The following is a 14,145-nucleotide window of genomic DNA, read 5'->3' on the forward strand; positions in this document are numbered from 1 at the left end:
TATATGTTTATATATTACTAGCTTTTCCTAAAATGCCCCTCCTATCAGAAGAACTGTATTTCTTGGATATCTTTATAAACCTCTTTGGCTTTTTTTTGGTTTTTTTTGCGGTACGCGGGCCTCTCACTGTTGTGGCCTCTCCCGTTGCGGAGCACAGGCTCCACACGCGCAGCCTCAGCGGCCATGGCTCACGGGCCCAGCCACTCCGCGGCATGTGGGATCTTCCCAGACCAGGGCACGAACCCGTGTCCCCTGCGTTGGCAGGACTCTCAACCACTGCACCACGAGGGAAGCCCTATAAACTTCTTTTTGATTGAAGCAACTGAGAATGCAAAATTGTTTGAAAATTGTTTCTATAAAAAAGAGCAAATAAAATATTTTATTAGTGATTGAGCAAACAAAAATACAAAGAAACAAAACCGTGGAACAGCAGTACAGTGTGATCTCAAGTTTGTGTCCACATCACTAAATTTCTGCTTGTTTCCACCAATTGACTCTAAGTAGGATGACTTTTCAGTTTGGAGTTGGTGCAGTTTTTATTTCTTTGTATTAATCAACTTCATTGTGATTTCATATTAATGTTATTATATTAGAGTCAGTAATCTATTTTGCTCAAATCTTGCACATTTTTAAGTTGGTATAAAATTTATTGTAGGCTTTAATATTTGCAGTATTGTCATGCTGCTTATATTAAGGTTTAAATAATAAAACAATTGCATTTTTAAAAAATGTTTTCAGTGGGATTTTCAAACTTTCATGATTTGCTTTTCACTGTCTTCAGTTTAATAATACACAAAAAGCTCATCTTCAGTAGTTAGAAATTTTGTATTTCTTTTTCTCAAACTTGTTTTTCTTTTCCATTCCCCCACAGAACTTTATCCTATTGTAATAAATCAGTCTTCCTTATTCATGGATTCCATATTTGCAAATTCATCTATATGGTAAAATGTATTGTATTCTAACCTCAAAATCAATGCTTGCGGCACTTTCTTGGTCATTGACAGACAAATACAGAATGGTGAGGAAATTTGAGCGGTTCCCTGTGCAGATTCCTAGCTGAGATAGAACAGGGCTGTGCTCTGCTTTCTTGTTTCAGTTCTCATTCTGTCAACGTGTCCTTTTTGTGCTCTATTTAGTGCTGTGTTTTCACATTTTTGTGCTTTTTCTTGGTGATTTTGCTCTTTAAAATGACCCCCAAGGCTAATGTTGAAAATGCTGTCTAGTGTCCTAAGTAGAGGAAGGCTGTGACGTGCCTTATGGATAGAATATGTGTGTTAAAGAAGCTTCGTTCAGATATGAGTTTGATTGCTGCTGGCCATCAGTTCATTGTTAATGAATCAACTGTGTATATTAAATAAGGTGTCTTTAAACAGACACACACATAAACCAAGGCTATGTATTGATTGGTTGATGAAAATGTTGTGACCAGAGGCTCACAGGAACCTAACCCTGTATTTTTCCTAGGAGCAGTGGTTCAGTATTCACTAGTTCAGTGTTTGTCGTGACTTTATAGAACCTAACTACCATAAATAACAAAAATGGATTTTATTTTTTTTTCACAGTTCAAGTTTTCATCATTTATTGATAAAGCAAAATAGTCCATGGCATTAGAGTCTAAGAAGCATTCTATGCAAAATCATGGTGAGTTGCAGGAGGAATAAGGCAATATTTTATTCTTCAAGTTATAGACATGGAATTAACCTGGCTTTCCTTGGACCGTAGGACTTTTGCTGGGAGGAAATGAAGCAGTGTGAGAAAAATGGATTTTTTTGGTTTTAAATTTCTTTATGCATCTCTTTGAAATACATCTCTGCAACAAAAACATGTATAAAAATTGAAATTTAAGATATATTTTTAAATTTCCTAGTATTGTAAACCTTGCTATTAACAATTTCTACTGGATTGCAATATCATTAATTCTTTTTTAGTATAAAAATTATTAAAACAATCTAAATATCTTACATATTAGGATGAATAATTTGTTGGTGTTTTTGACAAATAATTATTCAGAAAAAATATATTAGAAATGCATCTCTTAATTAGATGGATTAGGTTATTTTTCTAATTGATAACATATATCTGTGGATAAGAATTACTTATTGCTAGAATGAAATAAGTTCAACATTATTTTGTTCTTTCCTTTTATTTTTATAGTTGTAAGCCCATGTTCTAATAAATAAGTATATGGGAATAGAAGGGATTTTATTATAGCAATATTACTTTATTCTTTTAATTCCTTCAAGGTTATAAAATGAGAAAAATTGCTTAGCAAGTCTTCATTACAGTTATTTCAGTGATCTATCAATTTATAACTCAATTGAATCCATCTGCAATTCTGCTGAAAGCAAAGAATTTGCAACTATCTACTTAGAAAACAATATATAGTCATTCACTTTTTCAGTTTCTGGGAAGTGTATCATATAGATTATACCAAGATTTTTTAACTCACTATTAATTTTACTGACTTTTCTTTCATTTAGAGGCATTTTGTTCAATCCAATAAATTTAGAAAAGGTTGGGAAAATTGAAATATTGTCAATTTCAATATACCTTTGCCAGTGCAGTGTTTATGATTGAATGCTTTTTTTGTACTTTAAGTATGTTTTTATCAAAGCCTTGGAGCTGCGTATATAACTTTTTCGATTTGTGGAAAATGCCTGCCTTTTGGCATGATTGGCAAGACAAGTCTTTATCATATGAGTCAGTGAATAAAAGTTAATTTATCAGAAAAAAAATGGGCCCACGTAGCCATTTTGTTATTATTTAATTCTGATACCTCAGAATAAGGGTGAGTGGCTGTCTAGCTGGCTAGATGGCTGGGTGGGTGAGTGGAAGGGGGGACAGCTGGTTGAATGGCTAGTTGGATGGATAGAAGGGTGGATGGTTAAGTAAGGAAAAGAACTTTGCCTGCAGTTCATTTCCTAAGTGAAATAAGGCACTCTCACCTTGTATTACAAACAGTTTTATGTCTACTCTCCTGAGACTCAACCTGAGGAGGAATTGCTTCTTTGGCAAGACTGAGGGTGTGGAAGAGCTGGGATACTTAAATACATTGGCATCCCTTTTGTCCCTCTTTACTCTAGCTGAATTCCTAACAACACAGCCTAACCCAGCGCTGATAATGGTCTGAAATGACTAAAATACACTGTTCCTAATACCAACTTTCACCCTACTGTGTAAGAAGTCAAGCTCTACCACAGGTTAATGGGACCTTGGTTAAAAGAGGCTTCTCAGTCACCAATAATTCAGGTTGTCCTTTTTTGACACCCTGTGGTAATGCAACAGAGTGAAATTGGGGAAGAGTGAGTGGTACGCCTTTCTTTGTAAAATAGGAAAATGTTGATTTTGAAGAGAAGGTTGCACAAAAGATCTATTATGACACCTCAGCCATAGGCATGTTTTCTGACATATTAGTCTTAAGGAAGCATATGTGAGAATTAGGAGGTATAAGAATTACCCTCTTACACCCTCGGGTAACATATAGTCTTTGTGTGAAGTCACTGATCTAAAGTAGAGGGCTTCAGGACACAGCTGCTAGTTCCTGCTCCTTTCCTTATAAATCTTGGATAAACCACTTTTCCTTCTTGTACATCTGTTTATTCATTTTAGAAGCAGGAGTAGTGAATGCTGTCACCATCATCTTTTAGAGGTGTTGTGAAGATTAACTGAGATGATGTCTGTAAAAGCACTTTGAAAACTGAAAGCTCTATCTAAACATGAGATATCAGTATCAGTATCCTGCAGTCACTTTAGATCAATTACAGTGTACTCTAAAGCATAGTGAAATAGAACTCCATTCGGGAAAATCTTTCTTATTGAAAGAAAATAAAAGGTAGATTTTTTAGTTACCTAAACATTAATATTGTACAACTAACATAGTAACCATAATTTTTAAGCCATATGTTGGGCCTTAGGTAAGAGCTAATAATTGTTAAAACTTATAACGTGCTAGGCACTTTTCTAAATACTTTGCATATATTAATTCATTGAATTCTCACAACCAATTGAGGCAGATACTATTGCTAGCTCCTATTTTATAGAGAATAAACTGAGGACCAGAAACTGTGTGACATGATTACATAGTTGATAAGGGACAGTCGTAGGCTTTGAATCTCAGCAGGTAGTTCCAGAGTTCGTGGTCTTAGCCATAATACACACCTCTTGTTTTGTGGATTCTTAATTACATTTTTCCTTCATCCCATTCTCCACTTCCCATAATGTTACTTCTGTTAAGTAATTAAAGAAGAAAATGGAAGAATTAATCAAAGAGAAAAAAAGAGTTGGGAGGGGGGGCAAGAGAGAGAAAGAGAAGAACCAATGCAAAATCCACTGGGTATGCCTTTGTCAAAGAATCACAGCAGTTGCCTTGAGGCCATAGATAATGTCTTTGCCTACAGTTTCTCTTGTCTACACCTCCAGACCTCGAGGTCTGTTACCCACTGAGGAGGGTAGGAAGGGCGCATTGTCGTCTATCTCTATCCAGGGAGGCTGGGAGCAGTGGAAGACCCATACATTCCAAGCCTGGCTAAATGAGGTACCAGGTACATCTCCCAACTCAAAGAAAGGAAGGAATGGAGGATGCAGAGTATGATATTTGAGCCTTTTCTCCCATCTCAAATGGTGACACCACAATTCAGTACCTCTTTTTTTTTTCCCTCAGAATTTTGTATTTGAATCCACGTGATAATTAATATTGTCATCCTGCCTTCTCATACTTTTTTGCTCAGCATTTTTTTATTCATTTATTTCCAAACTATTTCTGTCTTTGTATGTAAAATGTGGCTCTTGTAGAAAGTACATAGTTGTGTCAACCTTGTTCTGTCCTGACAGTCTCCACCTTTTTTTTTTTTTTTTTTTTTTTGCCCGCACACGGGCCTCTCACTGTTGTGGCCTCTCCCATTGCGGAGCACAGGCTCCAGACGCGTAGGCTCAGCGGCCATGGCTCACAGGCCCAGCCGCTCCGTGGCATGTGGGATCTTCCCGGACCGGGGCACGAACCCGTGTCCCCTGCATCGGCAGGCAGACTCTCAACCACTGCGCCACCAGGGAAGCCTCAGTCTCTAGCTTTTAATTGAAGTGTTATTTCATTAAAATTTAATGTAATTATTGAAATGATTGAATTTGAGTTTATCATTTTATTATATGTTTTCTATTTACTTTTCCAGTTTTGCTCCTCTGTTACTCATTTGCTGATTCTGGAGGATTCAGTAGTTTGTAGAATTCCCTTGTAATTTTTATTTGCTTCTTGGCTCAACATTTTTATTCATTTCAATTTTAATTCTAGGAATTATAATGTATATTCTTAAATTTTGACAGTCAATATTGTTAATAATGCACCAGTTTCCACCCAAAATGTAGAAGAAATGGTTGATATCCATCCCCTATTCTTTATGCTGTAGTTGTCATATTTATTATATTTGTATGTATTTTGGACTCCTCATGAAACTTTTTAATTTTTGCGTTGAATGTTTTCTTAGCTCAGCACCATAATGAACTATCACTAGACTGAGTGGTTTAAATAATAGAAATTTATTTTCTCACAGTTCTGGAGGCTGGCAGTCTGAGATCAGAGTTCTAGTATGGTTAGGTTCTGGGGAGGGCCCTCTTCCTGGCTTATAGACAGACTCCTTTTTACTGCATCCTCACATGGCAGGAGAGACAGCAAACTCTGTGGTGTCTCTTCTGGTATAAGGACACTAATCTCTTCATGAGTGCCTCACCCACATGCCCTTATCTAAAACTAACCATCTCCCCAAGCTCCCATCTCCATATACCATTGCATTGGGGGTTAGGGCTTTAACATATGAATTTGGCTGGGGGGGGGTACTAAACTCAGTCCATATAAGCAATTATATTATTAAAGAAATTAAGATGAATAAAGCAAAAAATCCCCACACAATTGTCTTCTGTATTTACTCAGGCATTTCGCATTTCTGATGTTCTTATCCCTTTCTGAGGATCTACATTTCCATCTGTTGTAATTTCTCTTTAGTATGAAGAATTTTCTTTAGCATTTCTTATAGGGTGAGTCTGCTTGTGACAGATTTTCTTAGTTTTCTTACATCTTAAAATATCTTTATTTTGCCTTTATTCCTGAAGGATATTCTTACTGGATGTAGAATTCTGTGTTTAACAGTGTTTTTGTTTTTGTTTTTAATTTGAATACCTTAAAGATGTTATACTTTTACTTCTGGCCTCCATTGCTTTTGATGATGAGTTTAAGCTATGTGAAGGAATCTCTTTTCCTGTTGCTTTCAAAACTTGTTCCTTATCTTTGGCTTTCAGTAGTTTGACTCTGATGTGCCTTGACACAGTCTTATTCAAATTTATGTTGCTTTTCGTTGTTGAGCATTTTGAATATGTACATTTATGTATTTCGTCATATATTTTAAAATTCTGGGCATTATGTCTCAAATAATTTTTCTGCCCCATTTTCTCTTCTTTCTTTTTGTCACTACTATTATATATATGTTAAACCATTTGATATTACCTACCAAGTCCCTGAGGTCTGTTCATTTTTTAAAAAGCTCCCTTCTCTCTATTCTTCATTAACATTTGCCTGTTTTATCTCCATTTTGTTATTAAATCTATTAATAAATATTTATTTCAGATATTGTAGTTTTAGTTCTAGAATTTCCAGTTGATTCTTTTTTATAATCTTCATTTTCTGCAGGGAGTTGTTCTGACATGTTACTCAGTCATTACAAAAAGCAAAAATTCTGGCCTCTATCCGTTTAACACTGTGATAGTGAGGGTGAGGAGACTAAATGAAGTTTCTGATTAGAAAGAACTTAAAAGATAGTTAGAAATCAAGAATTATGTAAGAAACTAATAAAGAATGATACCAGATAGCATATAATCAAACATTAAGTTATGTGTTATAAATAATAGTTTAAAAAAAAAATAGTAATAGCTAATAGTGACCTGGATCCTGCAACAACCCGATAAAGGTTAGATTGTATATATGCAAGGTTGCTAAATGTTGAGCTGTGATTACAAAAATGCTGATTAATTCTAGAGCTTTGTTCTTCACTATTATTCATTGGGTGGAGGAATAGATTAGTATAGACTAGATTATATTAGAAATGAAGTAGGACTCAAAGCAATGACATCATTTGACTTTATTCTAGAAAAGAAATTATAGAAGTCAAAATCTATCTATTCTCTGCTGCCAGAGGATAATTTCACAATCTTCTCATCCTGATGGTTAATAGCTTCACTCAAGAGAAACCATATGCATTACGCTAATGTGCAACACTTTGAACGACAGGATACAAAATAAGGGGGCGGGGGAGGTAAACATGGCTGAGATATGGAATTTCTACCAGTTGAGCTTGATCCCTGACTCAAACCTGGATGGGCTCCATTGTTACCAGAGTTCTCTACTCTGCTTGGTGGGAGTTCGACATCACAGTTTGAGGCTGCATTCTCAAGCAGAGGCCTGTGCTTTACATTGTCAGTTGAAGGTAACCCTTAAGGGCCAGAGAATATGTTCACAGTTTGTCCTTTTAAGGATATTTGATGCACCTACACAGGACCATTACCTGGATACATTTTTTTGTTGTTATTCTTTATATCTGTTGTATAGGAAGGGTAACTTTACTAGATGTTGCAGTTAGCTTTCTTCTAACTTTTTCTCTGAACTTAGAAGTTACTTATATGACCAGATAGCAAGTGTCTATTATTCCTTAATTGGTGATTTTGCGTTTGTTAATTTTCTGCGATAATCAGAATATAATAATGGTTCTCTCTCAAAACAAGTGTTTGATTTTCTTAAACTATTAATATTAGTAATTTTTAAGAGCTGGTCACACCTTCACCCCCTACTTACTTTAATCCTACATGGTAGATGTTCTTGCTGAATCATACTTTGTGCTTTTCTCAGTTTAAGAAAGAAGTCATTAAAATTCAAGTTTAAAACATACAATAAAGTACCCAATTTGGTCATTCATTTACCTAGGTTTAGAAAATACTGTATGTGTGTGTGTGTTTTTGTAAAATATATGTGTGTGGGTATACACATATATGTAACATATTATATTTACATATATACATTTATATATATACACACATCTTTATAATTGTTTCTTAGACTAATATTAAGATGTTATGGACTAACAGGTATATGTATATATATTATATGTGTATATATTATATACTTATACATATAAAGTATATACACACACAGTAATTTTATTAATTTGGATATACACACGTATGTATACATGCATATATACCTATATATGAATACACATACATATTCTTTTGTAATCATTTCTTAAACTAATTTTTAATGATTTAAAGTATATTAAATTTTTTTACTAGCAGAATCCTATGAAAAATGCCTAATATGCTGCAGTCCTTTAACAAATGGTTTAAATTATGAGTGCAAGAAATTAGGATTAAAACAAATTTTACTTTCTGAATACTGAAGATATACTGTGTGATTTGTGGGAGGTTAATTTCACCTTTATATAAGGATTTTGAGATTTCTATATGAAAGTTGTTAAGTACATGTTCAGCGTAGTTCTTGTGAGCAAAATCTATAACATGAAGAATGTAGGAATTGGTTCAAGGATTAGATAATTCCATGGACTCACATTGTTCTGAGGATGGTCTGAGGTTGATAGTTGTGAGAAAGTTGGATTTTAAAATAAGAATATAAAGTAAAAATCATGGTGAATGAAAATTCCCCATTGAAATATATTAAATTGCCCAAGAATTATAAAACATGCAGCTTGGATAATACAACCCTGGGAGGACGCTCAGAAAAGAAGAGAGTTCAAGCAGACCTCTGGGTGCTCTAAAATCAGTCGGTCGAACAAAAAAAGAGAATCTGATAGATGAAGCTAAGAAAGTATGTCCTGTGTTGTAGGAGGGAAACTGGGAGGGCTTAGTGGCAGATGCCAAAAGAAAAAAAGTTTTATTGGAACAAGATCCTTACTGAATGTCCCTGAATGGCCAAATATGAGAAGAATAGAAAAGCAACCTTGACTGGAAACGTGGAGGTCATACCAAGAGCAGTCTTCAAGAGTAGTTCATAAAAGAACGGAAAGTAAAGAAATGGAAAGCTGAACTGTAAGAAGTTCACAGTAGAATATTCTGTGCAGAGAAGTGGGATAGTGAATGGAGGGGAGTGTGAGGACAAGGTTTGTCTGTTTTGGGGTAGAAGCTACTATGGTGATATTTCTCAAAGGTAAAGAAGAAACTACCTCACCAGAGATGTGTAGGGTTACTTTTTTGTTGCCATGGTGATTAGAGTGCGCTCCTGATATTTACTGGGCTGCAGCTGGAGCTAAACATCCTGCAGAGCTTAGGGCATTCTCTCTTGAGGAGGAATTGTCTTGCTCGAAAAGCAATGAGCCCATTTATACTCTGATGGCAATGGTCTATCTTGGGCTCTGTTTTCATTTGATTCTCTAGGCGAAAATGTCTAAGCTCACATGATATTCCATGACATCTAAAATCACTTCTTCACTAAGCCTTTGATAAATTCTGGATTTCTCTGGATTGGCCTACCTTGGATCACCTCTATTCTAGGGAGTCAATCACTATGACCTGGGGAACACCAGGCACTGACTGGTTTATGTCCATCTTTGAGCCAGTCACTGTGACAAAGAGGATGAGGCTGTGCTAATTAATGAGAGCTCACACCTGGAGTTGGGGGGGGAAGGGTGAATCACCCCACCTCAATCCTGTGACTAGTCTCAGTGTAGGAGGAGTAGAATGACTGCTTTCAAGGCAGTCAGAATCCTACAAGGACCATAATCATTGATGAAACTGTTATAGTTATAACTAAAAAATTAGGCCCCAATCAGACAGGACAAGTAGAATAGCCCTGAGAAAAATATAAGTAAGTGCCCATCAACCTATGACTCCTTCCCCCTCCTTCTTCCCAGTTACTTTCTTATCCTCTGGATCTTCTGAACCCTGGTCAAGGATAACATAAAAAGTAAGTGTGAGTGTGGCTCATCATCTTTTTCTTATCATTGTATTATGGTGCTTATTGATAATACACATAATGGATAATGTTTAGTGATATGGTGTTTATTTCTGGTGCTATAATAGGTGTCATCAGAACAAGCATTCCCAAACTTTTAATTTATAATGAAATCTCAGAACATGGAGATAAGCTAAATTCTTTATCATGTCTCTGTTCTTGGAAGTTGTCTGTATCATGAAGAGGAGCAGAAATTAAAAAAAAAAAATAGGCTACTTAATTTAGCTCTTCTCACCTCCTATTTAATCTACCTTAGTTATAATACAAAAGTGGAAGCTGCTTTAATGAGTGTTACCTCCACTAGGCGACTAAAATTAGGAAACTAGTTTTGCAAAACACACTTACCTTGTACCAGGAGTACAAGGTAATATACTAAGGACTCTTTCCAAAATTTCCTAATACATCCATAATCTCAACAAATCCTTTGTAACTGGCACTTGATGTTGTATACATTATCTCCATTTTAGCAGATAAGGAAGCTAAGAATCCAGGTGACCAGATAATTTGTCCTAAGTCATAAAATTAGCAACTGGCACAACCAGGATTCCAATTTCTTTTGTCCTGGCTCTAAGGGCATTCTGCTTTCTATGACTCTTAAAGAGGTAGTAGAGGAGGAGGGTTGGGTGCTTCTCTCCTCCTCTCTTTTAGGAATCATGGCTGAAATGACAGGACTAGAACAGACGGAACATACACATTTCTCACATGGGTCAGAAAAAGATGGAGACCCACTGCAAATTATGGTACTGCCATTAAACACTAGCTGTTTTCCATATAATGGCATTTGGCTGTTTATCAGGTCACTTTAAGATGTTTGTTCTTATCCGTACCAATATTTTAGTTGGTCAAATATCTGCTATGTATTTGATCAGTCTTTCCATCAGAAAATTCATACTACATTTCTGATTTGCTGCTCAAAAATATTCATTTATAAAGTATTGGTACAGTTTATCCAAATTTAACTTAAGCTCACAAACTTTTTTCTATTTATAAGGAAAAAAAGGCTTTTATTATTATTTTTTTTACATCTTTATTGGAGTACAATTGCTTTACAATGGTGTGTTAGTTTCTGCTTTATAACAAAGTGAATAAGTTATACATATACATATGTTCCCATATCTCTTCCCTCTTGCATCTCCCTCCCTCCCCCACTCCCTATCCCACCCCTCTAGGTGGTCACAAAGCACCAAGCTGATCTCCCTGTGCTATGCGGCTGCTTCCCACTAGCTATCTGTTTTATATTTGGTAGTGTATATATGTCCATGCCACTCTCTCACTTTGTCACAGCTTACCCTTCCCCTCCCCATATCCTCAAGTCCATTCTCTAGTAGGTCTGTGTCTTTATTCCCATCTTACCCCTAGGTTCTTCATGACATTTTTTTTTTCTTAGATTCCATATATATGTGTTAGCATATGGTATTTGTCTTTCTCTTTCTGACTTACTTCACTCTGTATGACAGACTCTAGGTCCATCCACCTCACTACAAATAACTCAATTTCGTTTCTTTTTATGGCTGAATAATATTCCATTTTATATATGTGCCACATCTTCTTTATCCATTCATCTGATGATGGACACTTAGGTTGCTTCCATGTCCTGGCTATTGTAAATAGAGCTGCAATGAACATTTTGGTACATGACTCTTTTTGAATTTTGGTCTTCTCAGGGTATATGCCCGGTAGTGGGATTGCTGGGTCATATGGTAGTTCTATTTGTAGTTTTTTAAGGAACCTCCATACTGTTTTCCATAGTGGCTGTACAAATTCACATTCCCACCAAAAAAGGCTTTTAGATAATAATGATTTCATTAGTGGTACAGAGTTATCTAGTGTGTTTTTTGGAGATTTTTTTCCTTTAGTTTTCTTTATAATTCTTGTCCTTAAGGTGGAATTCCCATGATTTGAACCCCTGGAGAAGATCAGCAACTTCAGATCTCCTGGAATATTTATTCCTTTTTTTAGTAGCCTTTGTATAGTTTTCAACTGCTTCTTCCCCAATGGTGTTTTACTTCTTTTAAAAAAGTCTATTCACACTACTAGAAAATCCAGTTTGCAACTGGGACCATACCTTTTGTCCCTTATAGCCACTCACTTGTCGCCATGTCTTATCTGATGAATTGCTGGTCTTATGGTCTCTTATCAGAGGATGCCAGGAGTATACCTCAAGGGATTCTGATACATTTTTATTTCTCCTCCTCTACTTTCAACAGTGTCACATGGCATCTACTTAAAAGTATATCAAAAGCACCTTTTCCTCTGTAATTGTTCTTTTCTTTTTTTTTCAATCAGTTTTCTTTATTTGGAACACTTTTGTCACTTCCAGTTCTTACTCTAAATATTTTGTGTGCTGGTAAAATATGTCAGGTTTTTGCTCCTGTGGTGTCATCTCTGGCATCTACTCTCAGTTTGGTGTCATTTTTATCTCATTGTGTCTTGTAAATATTGTTCATTGTGGTTTGCTCTTAGCTCTTCACTGGAGATTTTATTTTTTAAATCTCATTTTCTACTGCTAACCTGTATAGAGGCTATCTGAATTATGTTATAAAGACTTTTTTGCTGTTGTGTTTTGTAATTTTTTTATCATAAGGAAAAGGAATGTGAACTTTTCTTCTGAGACGATTTTAGGCAGCATGTTATAGTAAATGCAATGGGATTTAGAGGTAGATTGAACTGAGTTTAAATTGTGATTCCATTACAAAGTAGCTGATGTCCTTAAAAAAGTGATTACAATTCTCAAGGCCTTCATTTACTTTCTATTAAATAAGGATAATAATACTGACCTTACCAGATCATCAGGAAGCTTAAAATAGCATATGTAATGTGCAACTTCTACCACATAGTAACTGCTTGAACATTATTGGCATTGTAATTATTATTTTATTATAATTATTATTTGGTGGGCCATCTCACATTTGAATTTAGAACTAGTAAGTGATAATGTTACATTTAAAGGAGATATGGGGACTTCCCTGGTGGCATAGTGGTTAAGAATCCATCTGCCACTGCAGAAGACACGGGTTCGAGCCCTGGTCCGGGAAGATCTCACATGCCGCGGAGCAACTAAGCCCGTGTGCCACAACTACTGAAGCCCACGTGCCTAGAGCCCGTGCTCCGCAACCAGAAAAGCCACCGTAATGAGAAGCTCGCGCACCGCATTGAAGAGTAGCCCCAGCTCGCTGCAACTAGAGAAAGGGTGCGTGCAGCAATGAAGAAGCAACGCAGCCAAAAATAAAAAATTAATTAATTTATTTATTAAGAAAATTAAATAATGGAGATACAGCAGAAAATAAGCTATAGTGCTTGACCTTGAGGAGCGTATAATCTTTTAAAGAGGTAAAATATATACCAAAGACATATACAAATATTCGTTATTTTTGAAAGTAATTATTTGATAGTTATAAACACTATAAATATTAATGTATTATAGAACACCCTCTGTGGTTTATTTATATTTTGAAGATTAGGGAACTGAGAGTTAAAGAGTGAAGGTTAATGTGTTTACCCCAGTCTCCTGAGCTGATAAGGGACCTACAGGAATTGGTGAATAGGTCCTCTCACTTTGGAGGATGTATTTGTCACCTCTGCTGTACTGCTTCCATGAGAGAATGTAGCAAGTCCTGTAAGACGTACACAGTAAAAGCCACTGGAGCCCTGAAGGGGTGAGGTCAGTCTTGAGGGGGCTGATAGCGAGAGGCCTCTTGGAGGAGGTCACATTGGAGATGGATCGTGGAGGTGAACAGGCTTTCAAAAGGCAGAGGTGAGGAAGGGTGTGACGTGAACAGAGGCAAGGGCTGGGGGCAGGCGTTTTCTGTTATATGTTTTTTGGGAGCATTTAGTTTGAAAGATTTGTGCCTTTAAAGGATTTGAGGGCTACGACACAGCGAGGGCTCTAGATTAATATGGTTTACTTTGCAGAACAGTGTAGGACATATCAGAGGTGAAGAGAGTATATTAAGACTCCTGCTGGGAGGCTGTTGCAGGAATCTAGACGTGATTGAATGAGCATAGTGACAGAAGGAGTGGAAGGAAAGGGCAGATGCGAGAGCCATTGAGGTGGCGGGGCAGTTGGCAGTGAGAAGAAAGCATGTAAGAAGACTGTGAGGTTCCAGCCTGGTCCTTGAGGGGAACGGTGGTTCCAAAAAGAGAAA

The 14,145-nt window shown here is 36.3% G+C and overlaps 1 protein-coding gene across 11 annotated transcripts in view; it reads left to right on the forward strand.

Moving 5' to 3' along the window:
• LOC113606908 (1-acyl-sn-glycerol-3-phosphate acyltransferase delta) overlaps positions 1-14,145 on the forward strand; it is a 1,415,842-nt gene that overhangs the window by 234,070 nt on the left and 1,167,627 nt on the right. The window lies entirely within an intron of this gene.

The sequence above is a fragment of the Aethalodelphis obliquidens genome, unplaced genomic scaffold (assembly GCF_003676395.1).
Source record: "Aethalodelphis obliquidens isolate GAN/ISIS:26980383/991018 unplaced genomic scaffold, ASM367639v1 scaffold3, whole genome shotgun sequence".
Lineage (NCBI taxonomy): Eukaryota > Metazoa > Chordata > Mammalia > Artiodactyla > Delphinidae > Aethalodelphis > Aethalodelphis obliquidens.